The sequence below is a fragment of the Zophobas morio genome, unplaced genomic scaffold, assembly GCF_036711695.1.
Source record: "Zophobas morio isolate AGI-343-1 ecotype UQ-CSIRO unplaced genomic scaffold, CSIRO_AGI_Zmor_V1 ptg000031l, whole genome shotgun sequence".
In the NCBI taxonomy this organism is placed as follows: Eukaryota; Metazoa; Arthropoda; class Insecta; order Coleoptera; family Tenebrionidae; genus Zophobas; species Zophobas morio.
In genome coordinates this window covers 5,947,554-5,963,040 of record NW_026972136.1, presented here as the reverse complement: position 1 = coordinate 5,963,040, position 15,487 = coordinate 5,947,554, and the positions used below count along the sequence as shown (strand labels likewise).

The 15,487-nt window shown below is 35.9% G+C and overlaps 1 pseudogene; it reads right to left on the bottom strand.

The window, feature by feature from the left end:
• Nucleotides 1-608: 608 nt before the first annotated feature.
• LOC135139473 (DNA repair protein RAD50-like) lies at nt 609-14,816 on the bottom strand (annotated as a pseudogene).
• Nucleotides 14,817-15,487: the final 671 nt, after the last annotated feature.

Here is a 15,487-nt window from a genome sequence, read left to right as displayed (position 1 = left end):
TATAAGAAAAGAGAGGGCGGGTGGGCGGTGTTAGTACCTGCTAAAGTAAGACCGATTTTGGCAGATAATACCTTGTAAGAAAAGAGAGGGTGGGTGGGTGGGGTACTAGAAGCTGCTGAGATAAAACTGTAAAGTAAAGTTAAACTTAGCCCCGCCCACCCACCCGTTCTTTTTTTTTATCTGAATTAAGAAATAAATCTAAAAATAAGTACTATAACAAAAAAAGTTGCAGGTACTTTTTTTTTACTTTTTCATATCCTAAATTCTATTTAGTTCCCACTCTCATTAGACAGATGAAAATAATTAGCACTGCCCACCCATCCTGCCACCATTTCAGTGATTGATTTTATCTAGTTTGCAGATGAAAGGTGAATCTAATATACTGAACAGATATAAATTTAGTCGTTATAGATTGAGACGAGGGCGGGTGGGCGGGGCTAGTACTTGCTAAGATAAGATTGAGTTTGGCAAATGCCGTACCCTTTATGAAAAAAGATTTTCGTAAATTTATTAACTGGAAGTATATTAATTCTTAATTATTATAAAGGAACTTTAACTTCAACTAACTTTATTGTTGGCTTAAAGCAACATTTATAAAATTTACACTTATTATTACAAAATGCAAAAGAAGTATTACCCAACTTCTTTAATTATGTAACAGCACTGGAATACTGGAAACGTCGGAGAAGAATTGAAGCACGAATAAGGCAACTTTACACTTCTAGCTACTAAGTTAAGTCTGTTACTTATTAATAACAGAATAACCATCCCTATCCCGTTCCACTTTATAATAATGCGTCGTCCCTTAAGCTCTAGTCAACGCATTCAAAAACTCTTCATCGTGCGTGATCACAATCAACTGGAATGTCTTCTCTTGATGCCTTTTACTAATGATCCTAGCCAGCGTGTCGCCCAAACTAAGAACATTCGGTCTATCTAAATTCGTCGTGGGCTCATCTAGAGCCAAAATGCCACAATTCGAACTGAGCGTCTCCGCCAGCGCCATCCGAATCAAAAGACAAGCCAAGACTTTCTGTCCCGCGCTGCAGCGACCCCTCATATCCATCTCAATCCCCTTCTTTATCTGAACAACTTTATAGTTATAGGTGCGTTTCGTCAACGTTCCGGCTGCATACTCAGTTTTGATTTCTATGCGGTCGATGTCGTTGCCCCTGTACGTGTTACACCAGAAGTGTGTGATCGTGCGGTTGATTTGGACCATTTTCGACTTGTGGAACTCGAGGACTGCTTTTTCTAGCGCGACGATGTACTTCTCCAGGTCTTTGATGATACTCTTTCTGATTTCGAGCTTGTATAGTCGCTCCCTGTATTTCGCGTATGCGTTTTTGTTGTCGGGGAGAGCCAACTCTGTGCGTAGTTCGTCGATTGAGTTTTGTAGTTCGTTCTTTTGGCCTTTCATGTTGTTGATTTGTTTGTCTAAGTTTTCGCGGGTTCTTTCTAGGCGGAGTTTTTCTTCGTCGACGTAGTTGTAGCCGCCGATTCGGGTCTTCAAGGCTCGAACTTCGGTCTCTAGTTTTTCTTCTGATGATTTTTTTTCGCGTAGGACGACGTTGCTTTGTAGAGTGCGAAAGCGGAGTTCTTCCTTGGCTAGATTCTCTCTCTTTTCGGAAATCGCTTCACGAATTTTGGTTTTGGTGTCTTCGAGATCGGTTTCTTTCTTTTTGTACTCTTTCAATTTCTCTTCGATTGTGGTGAGCTTATCGGTGATTCCCTTCTTCAAGTAGTCGTCTATTTCGGTTTGAAGTTTATCTATCCCGGTAAGCAGTCTGCAATAATTTATTACTTTTTGTCTTTGCTCGTCGACTTCTTGTTTATCCCTCTGAGTGGTGGTATTCTTGTTTTCAATCGCATTCTGGAGGTCTATTTCTTCGGCATTCAACTGGGTCAACAACTGGGCGATTTCTTCCTTCAATGACCCTACTTTATCGGTCAGTTCGGCCTGCTGTGTTTCCAAAAGTGGCCTATTTTGAATGCCATCCCTCAGTTTGAGTTGCTTTTCAACCACTTCCTTTCTCTCTTGCATCAAGTTCTGTATTCTATCTTTATGCTTGTTAATGTCTTTGGTGATGATTTCCACTTTTCCCCTCGACTCGCTCACTTCGAATTTAATATGATCAATCTCCGCTGCAACTTCTTCCTTCGATATTTTAGAAGCGACTTCAACCAAGCTTTGCTTCAAATTATCGACGGTCCGTTGTGACTTTTCAACATCCGAGATACTCTGATCCAACGAACCCACATCCGAGATGACCCTCCCACACAGGTCAAGAATTTTCTGGGGCTCAGTCAATCTCGTCTTCAACTGATCCAACTCGCTTGTAGTCGCACTCAACATATCTTCAATTTCGCTCAGAGTCTGCTTCAACTTAGGTAACTTTTCCTTTTCGAGTAATTCCGTTTCTTCATTCACCAACTTCAACTGTTGGAGCTTGCTATATAGAGCCTCCTCTTTCTCCAACTCGCTTTCAACTCGCGTCAACTGCTGAGGAACTCGTTCTACTTTACTTTTCAACGTGGATATGATCTTCTGCACCACGGTACTTTTATTGCTGAAGTCTGTTTCACAGACGGGACAACATGGAGTTTGTTCTTCGAATTTTTTAATAAACTGACCATAGATGATTCGAACTGATCTATACTGTCCTTTGTCGATTTGAAGACGCTCTTTTTTCTGGAAGGTACTGTTGAAGGTCTCCTCAAAATCGCGGCCGCTGCAAGCCTCTGAAATTTTGGCCCGATTGGTCTTTAGTTCCTTTTCATAATCGGCGATTTTTCCCGACTGGTTGTTGCGTTGGACTTCCAAAGTGGTCACTTCTTTTTGTTTGATGTTGATGTCGTTGATTAAGGTTTTGAATAAAGTGTCAGCGGTTTTTTGTTTGGCTACGACGGCGTCTTTGAGGTTCCTCTCTGGAACCGTTTCTTCAAACAGCTGTCTAAAATTATCAGAATGTTTCGACTTGATTCTATTGATTTCCTTTTGTTTTTCGATTATTAGATGTTTCTCGCTTTCCATTTTTCCTTCGATGACGTCGTTTTGTTGGAGGGTTTTATGTTCACTGTCTAGAGACTCCAGCTGGCGTTCCATTCCCTGTATGTTCGATTTATAGGTGTGTATTTTTTTAATTTCTTCTGCTTCTTTGAATGTAGAGTTCAAACTATGTACAGTTTTATCAATGCTTTCTATACGCTTCTTCATATCTTCCATTAAGGAGTCGGAGGTTGTTAAAGCTATTAATTCTCCGGTTATCTCCCTAACTTTCTTCTCACACTGTTGCAGTTCTCCTTCTTTAGACAACTTTTTCTGCTTGGTGGCTACCGTTTTCTCCCTCACTTTATCAATCTTGTTCTGTAAGTTCTTCTGTACTTCGTCTTTCCCGTCAATCAAACTTGCCAAACAATCTCCTGGTTCTTCAATTCCGCATTCAACTCACACAGCGCAGCTCTTGCTCTATCGTTGTCTTGAAACTCCTTCAGATCTTTAACTTTCATCTCATTTCTTGCTTCCTTTATCAAATTCGTTTTTTGAACACACTTCTGTTCATACTGATTCTTCTGTTCTTTCAATATACCCAACTCAGTTTGAGCCTCCTGAGTGTAATTCGCAATAACTTTACTCTTACTTTCAAACTCGCTCTTTCTTGTTTCTAAATTCGAAATTAGACTCTCCTCCTTTTGCCTATCGTTCTCAAAAGTATTGATTTTGTTCCTCAAATCCTCATCGCTACCCTCAAATTCGAAAGCCAGTCCCTTCTTGATAGTCTTCTGCTCTTCCACTATCCCCTTCTTCATCGTCTCTTTCTTCGTAAGTTCCGTCTGCAACTGAGACAAAGTCCCCTCCAGCTCGAGAATCTCGTTCATTCGGTTCCTAACACCACTCAATTCTTCATCTTTAGTTTGTATATCCCTTGCTAACCCCTCTGATTTAGTTTCCTTATCTTGCAGCGTCTGCGTCTTCGCATTCACGTAATCTTTCTTCTCCTTCCTATTCTTCAGTTCGTTTTCCAAAAACTCGACCTCCAGTTGCTTCGTCTTGCAGTGTTTCCGAAACAGCTCTGTGCACTTGTTGTACCTCTGGGCGTCGAAAATCTCGTCGAACTTCTCTTTGACTTTCTTTCCTTCGTCCAAAGGCCACAGCGAGTTCTCCTGGTGACAGAAGATCACGTTGTTGAGAACGGCGGGGGTTACGTTCATGAGTTGGCAGCACTGCGTGGTGATGTCCGCGCAGCGGCCGGAAACGCCCGGAGTGTTGTCGGTGGGGGTCAATCTACTCAGTGTGGAGTCTTTGGTGGAAAACTTCAGGTGTTTCCCGGTTTGCCTCACTTCCACTACTCTGGAGATGGTGATTTCGTTGTTGTGGGGGTCCAAGAACTGTAGTTCGATGTTGCCTTTTGTGGAGTAGGTTCCGGAGATTTTAGGGTTGTGGACGAAGCCTTGGCCGCCGTTTGTTCCACTGGGGAGCTCTGCGGAGCAGGCGTACTTTAGGGACTCGATTATGGTGGTTTTGCCGCAGCCATTCTGTCCGAGGATGAGAGTGACAGGAGTGCCGAATTTTATTTGCTGGGAGTGTTCTTTGCAAGGGCTGAAGCTGCGGATACCGGAGATTTGGAGTTGAGTTAGGGTCGCCATTGTCTGGAAGAGAGTGGATGAAAATGTGTTTAAGCTGGGTTTCAGTAATAAATGTTGAAGTATTCGAATATTTTTTTGGAAAACTGGTTAGATCTGATAAAAGGTTTATGTTGTGACATCATTATGGTTTAATAATGTTTTCATAGTTTAACATAGACATTACAACCAAGTAAATCCAGTTTCTTAGATTAATAATTATAAAACTTGGTTTTGCAAATTTAAGTTTTTTTATTATAACCCTTTTAAATAAGAATAAGAAATACGGCCAAAAAGGATACGAAAAAAAGAAAAATTGGTCTAAAGAGTTTAGACAGTATTTCCCTCGCTGTGGGAAACGTGACGACTGCATGCCTATTATGTTTTTTTTTCGAAGTAGATTTCAAAGCATTCGGTTTTGTAGTTCCTGAATAAATCAATAAAATAAATTTACGCAGTCATTATTTTTTTGGATCACCCTGTATATGCAAATCGAAAAAATATGAACGGAATCATAAATCACAAGAAGAGACTCATCATATTTTGTACATTTTAGATAGGATTTATTCAGCAAAATTTTGTGGTGACGTCATAAATTTTTTAGGGGGGTGAGCAAATACATTTTGATCAAAAACTTACCATACTTATGATAACTTTAAAACATCTTCAAGATTTCAAAGCATTCGTTTTTGTAGTTCCTGAGTAAATCAATAAAACAAATTTACGCATTCATTAATTTTTTTGAGTCACCCTGTATATGGAAATCCAAAAAATTTGAATGGAGTGATAAATCACAAGTACAGACTCATCATATTTTGTACAGTTTAGATAGGATTTATTCGGCAAACTTTTGAGCTGACGTCATCAGTTTTTTGTAGAAGATAACCAAATATATGTTGACTAAAAATTTATTATGCTCTTTATAACCTTAAAACATTTGCAAGATTTCAAAACATTCGGTTCTGGAGTTCCTGATTAAATCAATAAAATACATTTACCCATTCATTAATTTTTTTGGGCCACCCTGTATATGCAAATCCAAAAACTATGAATGGAATGATAAATCACAAGAAAAGACTCATCATATTTTGTACATTTTAGATAGGATTTATTTAGCAAAATGTTGTGGTGACGTCATAAATTTTTTAGGGGGAATGAGCAAATACATTTTGATCAAAAACTTACCATGCTTATGATAACTTTAAAACACCTTCAAGATTTCAAAGCATTCGGTTTTGTAGTTCCTGAGTAAATCAGTAAAATAAATTTACGCATTCATTAATTTTTTTGAGTCACCCTGTATATGCAAATCCAAAAAATATGAATGGAGTGATATATCACAAGCACAGACTCATCATATTTTGTACATTTTACATAGGATTTATTTGACAAACTTTTGAGCTGACGTCATCAAGTTTTTGGAGGGGACAACCAAATATATTTTGAGTAAAGATTTATGATGTTTTTTATAGCCTTAAAACATCTGCAACATTTCAAAACATTCGGATTAGCAGATTCAAAATTATTGCAAAATGTTGTTATATAATTTTGATTTTTTTTCCAAAAATCTGGACGTTTCGGGTAAAAACTCAATTCGGAGTCGTAAACTACATGTTTAGGACTATATTATTTTATTCAATTTAAAACCCATTTACTATGTACAATTTTGAAGTGACGTCATCACATTAGTGGTGGGGATGATTAGACAAATTTTGGTTAGCGTTTTACCATCTACATAATATTCCTAATATAACTACAAAATTTCACAACAATCGGTCCAGTACTTTCGGAGATTATCTGTCTAATAAAAATCCGGGACGGCAGACAGACGGACAGACGGACCGACAGACGGACAGACGGACAGACAGACGGAAATGGGAGACCTATTTCTTCGTCTTCTAGGGGTCATGAAAGATCGAGAAAACGTAAAAGTAGAGAGTCGGCCGACGGACTCGATTACAATACTTCCTTTGCTTACGCTCGGGAAGTAAAAAAACACAATAGGCATGCAGTCGTCAAGTTTCCGACAGCGAGGGAAGTACTGCCTAAACTCTTTAGACCAATTTTTACTTCCCGAGCGTAAGCAAAGGAAGTATTGTAATCGAGTCCGTCGGCCGACTCTCTACTTTTACGTTTTCTCGATCTTTCATGACCCCTAGAAGACGAAGAAATAGGTCTCCCATTTCCGTCTGTCTGTCCGTCTGTCCGTCTGTCCGTCTGTCCGTCTGCCGTCCCGGATTTTTATTAGACAGATAATCTCCGAAAGTACTCGACCGATTGTTGTGAAATTTTGTACTTATATTAAGAATATCATGTAGATGGTAAAACGGTAACCAAAATTTGTCTAATCATCCTCACCACTAATGCGATGACGTCACTTCAAAATTGTACATAGTAAATGGGTTTTCAATTGTATAAAATAACATAGTCCTACACATGTAGTTTACAACTCTGAATCGACTTTTCACCCGAAACGTCCAGATTTTTGGAAAAAAAAATCAAAATTATAAAACAACATTTTGAAATTTAATTTTTAATCTGCTAACCAGAATGCTTTGAAATGTTGCAGATGTTTTAAGGCTATAAAGAGCATCATAAATCTTTAGTCAAAAAATATTTGCGTATCCCCTCCAAAAACCTGATGACGTCAGCTCAAAAGTTTGTGGAATAAATCATATCTAAAATGTACAAAATGTGATGAGTCTGTACTTGTGATCTATCACTCCATTCATATTTTTTGGATTTGCATATACAGGGTGACTCAAAAAAATTAATGAATGCGTAAATTTATTTTACTGATTTACTCAGAAACTACAAAACCGAATGCTTTGAAATCTTGCAGTTGTTTTAAGGTTATAAAGAGCATAATAAATGTTTAGTCAAAATATATTTGCTTATCCCCTCCAAAAACTTGATGACGTCAGCTCGAAAGATTGCCGAATAAATCATATCTAAAATGTACAAAATATGAAGAATCTGTACTTGTCATTTATCACTCCATTCATATTTTTTGGATTTGCATATACAGAGTGACTCAAAAAAATTAATGAATGCGTAAATATATTTTATTGATTTAATCAGGAACTACAAAGCGGAATGCTCTGACATCTTGTAGATGTTTTAAGGTTATAAAGAGCATAATAAATGTTTAGTCAAAATATATTTGCTTATCCCCTCCAAAAACTTGATGACGTCAGCTCGAAAATTTGCCGAATAAATCATACCTAAAATGTACAAAATATGATCAGTCTGTACTTGTGATCTATCACTCCATTCATATTTTTTGGATTTGCATATACAGGGTGATTCAAGAAAATAAATGAAAGCGTAAATTTATTTTACTGATTTACTCAGGAACTACAAAACCGAATGCTTCGAAATCTTGAAGATATTTTAAAATTATCATAAGCATGGTAAATTTTTGATCAAAATGTATTTGGTCGTCCCCCCTAAAAAATTTATGACGTCACCACAAAATTTTGCTGAATAAATCCTATCTAAAATGTACAAAATATGGTGAGTCTCTTCTTGTGATTTATCATTCCATTCAAATTTTTTCGATTTGCATATACAGGGTGACTCAAAAAAATTAATGAATGTGTAAATTTATTTAATGATTTAATTAGGAACTATAAAACCGAATGCTTTGAAATCTTGCAGATGTTTTAAGGTTATAAAGAGCATAATAAATTTTTAGTCAAAATATATTTGGTTATCTTCTACAAAAAACTGATGACGTCAGCTCAAAAGTTTGCCGAATAAATCGTATCTAAAATGTACAAAATATGATGAGTCTGTACTTGTGATTTATCATTCCATTCATATTTTTTAGATTTTCTTAAGAGGTGGTTCAAAAAAATTAATGAAGTCAATTTATTTTATTGATTAAATTAAAGGCAACACTTATTACCCAACCAACCCAATTTGGTAGACACAAAATTTGTTAAAGGAAAAACTCGGTTGAAACATAAGGGTAGCACGCTTATTTACATCGACTTTAACATTACAGACCTGCATTTATTTTATGCGCTCACTTGGTTCTGCGAATGTGGAATAGACATGTTTATAATCAACCAATTGTGAATTTCACCGTCAAGAATTAAAATAAAACCCAATGTTTTATATAATAAGCGGAAGTCAAAGCAATAAAACCGATGGTCGTTTTGTTTACAGTTTCTCTGTTTGACTCTCACGTATGCTGTTACGCTTGTCATCTTAAATTAAGAATGTTTATACATAAACGATTTTCAGTTGCCCCTCATATTACTAGACAGCGGATTTCTGTCGGGCTACGTCACGATTATAGGGGGGGACGTGCTGGATCGCCGGGTGATAGATAATCACTGAATTTAATCGGTACTAATTCCATAAATATAATTAACGATTTATTAATCAAATGGCTAAGTAAATGAGAACGGGAATTAACAGCAGAGTGCAACGAAACAGCGTTATTCTAATCTCAAATAAACGAAGTGCAGTCCGCAACCGCAATGAATTCGCATCCCGTACGAGCCGTACCAAGTTTGGCCTTGCCTAGCCCGACAGAAATCCGCTCTCTAGATATTACACACCGGCGCCGTATACGTGAGTAAATTGTTTCGTTATTTTATTGATTATAAGAAATCAATATTCAAAACGACCCAATTCATTTTCCCGAAAATTTGGGAATACAATAATTTTATTCTTAGTATTACACTACATCTATCCCAACTGATATACGTGTCCTTGCAAAAATGTTGATGACGTCATCACAATTTTTTTTCAAATTCCCACTACAAAAATGTAATAAGAAAAAAAAAACACAATAGGCATGCAGTCGTCAAGTTTCCGACAGCGAGGGAAGTACTGTCTAAACTCTTTAGACCAATTTTTATTTTTTAATATTGAGTCTATTTAATTTATTAAACCAATCACCAGCATTAATTTTATACGATCGTATTAATCTCTGAGTTATATTTTGAGTAGTTCTTTAAACCCTGCTATTTTGCAATGGATTTTAATTTTTTCAAACTTAATTTATTTACTACAGACTCATTATTCGACTGTAGTGGTAAAAAATTTATTATTTTGTCTTTTTTACTCATAACACATTCCGTATTTTTTATTTTTACTTCCCGAGCGTAAGCAAAGGAAGTATTGTAATCGAGTCCGTCGGCCGACTCTCTACTTTTACGTTTTCTCGATCTTTCATGACCCCTAGAAGACGAAGAAATAGGTCTCCCATTTCCGTCCGTCCGTCCGTCTGTCCGTCTGTCCGTCCGTCTGTCCGTTTCAGCGAGGGAAGTACTGTCTAAACTCTTTAGACCAATTTTTTTCTCATTACATTTTTGTAGTGGGAATTTAAAAAAAAATGTGATGACGTCATCAACATTTTTGCAAGGACACGTATATCAGTTGGGATAGATGTAGTGTAATACTAAGAATAAAATTATTGTATTCCCAAATTTTCGGGAAAATGAATTGGGTCGTTTTGAATATTGATTTCTTATAATCAATAAAATAACGAAACAATTTACTCACGTATACGGCGCCGGTGTGTAATATCTAGAGAGCGGATTTCTGTCGGGCTAGGCATTGATTAAATACATATATACATATGTATTTAATCAATGGGCTAGGCAAGGCCAAACTCGGTACGGCTCGTACGGGATGCGAATTCATTGCGGTTGCGGACTGCACTTCGTTTATTTGAGATTAGAATAACGCTGTTTCGTTGCACTCTGCTGTTAATTCCCGTTCTCATTTACTTAGCCGTTTGATTAATAAATCGTTAATTATATTTATGGAATTAGTACTGATTAAATGTAGTGATTATCTATCACCCGGCGATCCAGCACGTCCCCCCCTATAATCGTGACGTAGCCCGACACAAATCCGCTGTCTAGTAATATGAGGGGCAACTGAAAATCGTTTATGTATAAACATTCTTAATTTAAGATGACAAGCGTAACAGCATACGTGAGAGTCAAACAGAGAAACTTAAACAAAACGACCATCGGTTTTATTGCTTCGACTTCCGCTTATTATATAAAACATTGGGTTTTATTTTAATTCTTGACGGTGAAATTCACAATTGGTTGATTATAAACATGTCTATTTCACATTCGCGGAACCAAGTGAGCGCATAAAACAAATGCAGGTCTGTAATGTTAAAGTCGCTGTAAATAAGCGTGCTACCCTTATGTTTCAACCGAGTTTTTCCTTTAACAAATTTTGTGTCTACCAAATTGGGTTGGTTGGGGTGTAATACTAATAATAAGTGTTGCCTTTAATTTAATCAATAAAATAAATTGACTTCATTAATTTTTTTGAACCACCTCTTAAGAAAATCTAAAAAATATGAATGGAATGATAAATCACAAGTACAAACTCATCATATTTTTTGCATTTTAGATAGGATTTATTCAGCAAAATTTTGTGGTGACGTCATAAATTTTTTAGGGGGGACGACCAAATACATTTTGATCAAAAATTTACCATGCTTATGATAATTTTAAAATATCTTCAAGATTTCGAAGCATTCGGTTTTGTAGTTCCTGAGTAAATCAGTAAAATAAATTTACGCTTTCATTCATTTTCTTGAATCACCCTGTATATGCAAATCCAAAAAATATGAATGGAGTGATAGATCACAAGTACAGACTGATCATATTTTGTACATTTTAGATATGATTTATTCGGCAAATTTTCGAGCTGACGTCATCAAGTTTTTGGAGGGGATAAGCAAATATATTTTTACTAAACATTTATTATGCTCTTTATAACCTTAAAACATCTGCAAGATGTCAGAGCATTCCGTTTTGTAGTTCCTGATTAAATCAATAAAATATATTTACGCATTCATTAATTTTTTTGAGTCACTCTGTATATGCAAATCCAAAAAATATGAATGGAGTGATAAATTACAAGTACAGACTCATCATATTTTTACAGTTTAGATAGGATTTATTCGGCAAACTTTCGAGCTGACGTCATCAATTTTTTGGAGGGGATAAGCAAATATATTTTGACTAAACATTTATTATGCTCTTTATAACCTTAAAACATCTGCAAAATTTCAAAGCATTCGGTTTTGTAGTTTCTGAGTAAATCAGTAAAATAAATTTACGCATTCATTAATTTTTTTGGGTCACCCTGTATATGCAAATCGAAAAAATATGAACGGAGTGATAGATCACAAGTACAGAGTCATCATATTTTGTACATTTTAGATATGATTTATTCGGCAAATTTTCGAGCTGACGTCATCAAGTTTTTGGAGGGGATAAGCAAATATACTTTGACTAAACATTTATTATGCTCTTTATAACCTTAAAATATCTGCAAGATGTCAGAGCATTCCGTTTTGTAGTTCCTGATTAAATCAATAAAATATATTTACACATTCATTAACTTTTTTGAGTCACCCTGTATATGCAAATCCAAAAAATATGAATGGAGTGATAGATCACAAGTACAGACTCATCATATTTTGTACATTTTAGATATGATTTACTCCACAAACTTTTGAGCTGACGTCATCAAGTTTTTGGAGGGGATAAGCAAATATTTTTTGACCAAAGATTTATGATGCTCTTTATAGCCTTAAAACATCTGCAACATTTCAAAGCATTCTGGTTAGCAGATTAAAAATTAAATTTCAAAATGTTGTTTTATAATTTTGATTTTTTTTCCAAAAATCTGGACGTTTCGGGTGAAAAGTCGATTCAGAGTTGTAAACTACATGTGTAGGACTATGTTATTTTATACAAATGAAAACCCATTTACTATGTACAATTTTGAAGTGACGTCATCGCATTAGTGGTGGGGATGATTAGACAAATTTTGGTTAGCGTTTTACCATCTACATGATATTCTTAATATAAGTACAAAATTTCACGACAATCGGTCGAGTACTTTCGGAGATTATCTGTCTAATAAAAATCCGGGACGGCAGACGGACAGACGGACAGACGGACGGACAGACGGACGGACAGACGGACGGACAGACGGACGGACAGACGGACAGACAGACGGAAATGGGAGACCTATTTCTTCGTCTTCTAGGGGTCATGAAAGATCGAGAAAACGTAAAAGTAGAGAGTCGGCCGACGGACTCGATTACAATACTTCCTTTGCTTACGCTCGGGAAGTAAAAATATAAAAGGATTCACATTAAACTATGAAACGTCCAAAAAGATTAACTCCGATATTATAAATAATATTTTAGAAAACAAAGACAAAACAATCAGTACCTACACAATACATATAATCGAATTACCAGAGCCACTAAAACTAAAGAACTTTTAAATAAAATAGAAACAAAAGAATTTGGTTTTGTTTATGACAAGCGAGTTATTACAGAAAACTTTGATACAATACCATTTGGCAATTAATCCTTTTCATTGTTAATTAATATTGATTTAATGAATAATTTATTGTACCTCTTATGTGAAGCGAAGCATTGTAGACCGAACGCAAATTAGAACCTGAGACGGGCAGCGTCGAGGGCTCTAAGCGCAAGGTCTAGAAGTGGTTTCACAACCGTGATTAATATAAGATTTTTTCTTTACAGGCTAGTTTCCTTTTAAACTTTCCGTGTTCACATTCCGTGAACTTATTGGAAAACGATACGTGAAAAGCTCTTATCAATATCTTCGGCCAGAACTGCCTTCTGCACAAAAATGTGATAATTGTCGACGTAAAATCATTAACGTCCACCACAAACTATGTGGATACGAACTACTTTGTACACATAAGTTTGAACCTGAGGACAAAACGATAAACGGAATGGAGGGAGAAATATTAGGACGCGAGAAACTTATACACCACATAGTCCAATCCCAAAAAGATGAACTGAAAATGAATATTAAGGAATATATGGTGGAATTTTAAAGTGAAAATACGTTTAGAATTTGCATTTATCTTGATTGTAAATGCCAAGCACCAACTTTTTGTTTACTTGACAAAATGAAATTCATGGCTATTGGGTAAAGATAATTTAAAAAAAAAATCTATTGTATGTTCTGGCGAGTAATGAATCGTTCGTGTTAACAACGGTTTGTGTGCTGCCCTGTTAATTTATTTATGGAGCAGTTTTTAAGTTGTAAGTAAGTATTTCTAGTATAATTAAATTAACTATGATGATATATTGTAAAATTACCTAAAAATTAAAAAACTTAAAAAAAATAATTGAAACAATGTACATATTGCAAATACAATTTTTTGTACACAATTACTTTTTATTAATTTCATCTTAAATGTCTTCATTAAGAAGTTGAAGTTCTAATAGAAGAACATCCACGTGGACTAGTAGGAACGTGAATATAAATCTTGTCAAGATAATACTATATATGTATCTCTTCATAATAAATAATTTTATTTTTTTCTTATTGACATCTGTTTCTTTTCTCTTTAAACTCTAAATCGAAAAGGACTTGCTTTTTAAATATACTTTTAAAATCGGATCCAGGGTAAAAAGTGTCACTTGTATACGCAAATTCAAAAAATATTAATGGAACGATAAATCACAAGTACAGACTCATCATATTTTGGACATTTTAGACAGGATTTATTCGGCAAACTTTTGAGCTGACATCAATTTTGTGGAGGTTATAAGTAAATATATTTGGACTAAAAATGTATCATCCTTATCATAACTGTAAACCGTCTGCAAGATTTCAAAGTATTCGGTTTTCTAGATTCTAAATTAAATTGCAAAATGTTTCATAATTTTGATTTTTTCCCAAAAATCTGGACGTTTCGGATAAAAACTCAATTCGGAGTCATGAACTACATGTGTAGGACTGTGTTTTTTATACAATTAAGACCCATTTACTATGTCCAATTTTGAAGTGACGTTATCACAATTTGGTGGGGATGATTAGACAATTTTTGGTTAGGGTTTTACCATCTGCATGATATTCCTAATATAAATACAAAATTTGACAACAATCAGTATACATGAACTGTTTAATTTATTATTATTATTATTAAGGAATCGATCGGGCAGAGGCTATGCCTGTTATGCCCGCGACAAAGTGAGTAGTGGCTTTATCTTCAGTATAACTTAGAGATTTTTTGTCGCACAATATGTATCATATTTTGATTTAAAACTTACAATAGATGAAGCTAGCACTATATCCTTGGGTAACACGTTCCAACTGTCAAACACCCTATTTGTTAAAAATTTTTGGCGAGCTAAATTGCAAAACTTCAACTTACGCAACTTTAGAGGATTGAGAGGGAACAGATGCCTCACTGGGGAAAAACTATCACCCAAGGCCTGATAAGTAATGATTAGATCCCCTCGTTTGCGCCTGTCTGAAAGAGGGCAGAGATGCATTAGTCTAAGCCGTTTGCAGTAAGGAGGCGGATTTATGCCGAATGAAAATCTGGTTGCTCGACGGTGAATGGATTCCAAGCACAAAATAATGTCTTTTTGAAGTATGGGAGACCAGACACCATTAGCAAACTCTAGCTTTGGAAAATATTTTCCTCAGAAGAAAGAGCATTTTATTTGCTTTCCTCGCAACTCGCTGGACAGTCTAGTTCACTCTGACAAAGAGCACAAAAGATTAGATTGGACAGATTTCCCAGGTAAGAAGCCATGCTGTGCAGGTGGAATTAGATTGTAATTTATAAGAAACTTGACTAAATGGTCATAGATAATGGATTCCATGACCTTGACCACGAGCGATGTCAAACTCACTGGCCTATAGTTTGATGCATCAAACTTATCACCCTTGTTCTTGTAAATTGGTTTGACAAACGCGGTTTTCCAGTTGGAGGGAAGTCTAGATTGCATGAATGATGGCGCCATTAGAATAGAAAGCGGAGTGGAAAGAGAGGGTGCACAGTCCTTTAAAACGCAGGCGGAAAAAAG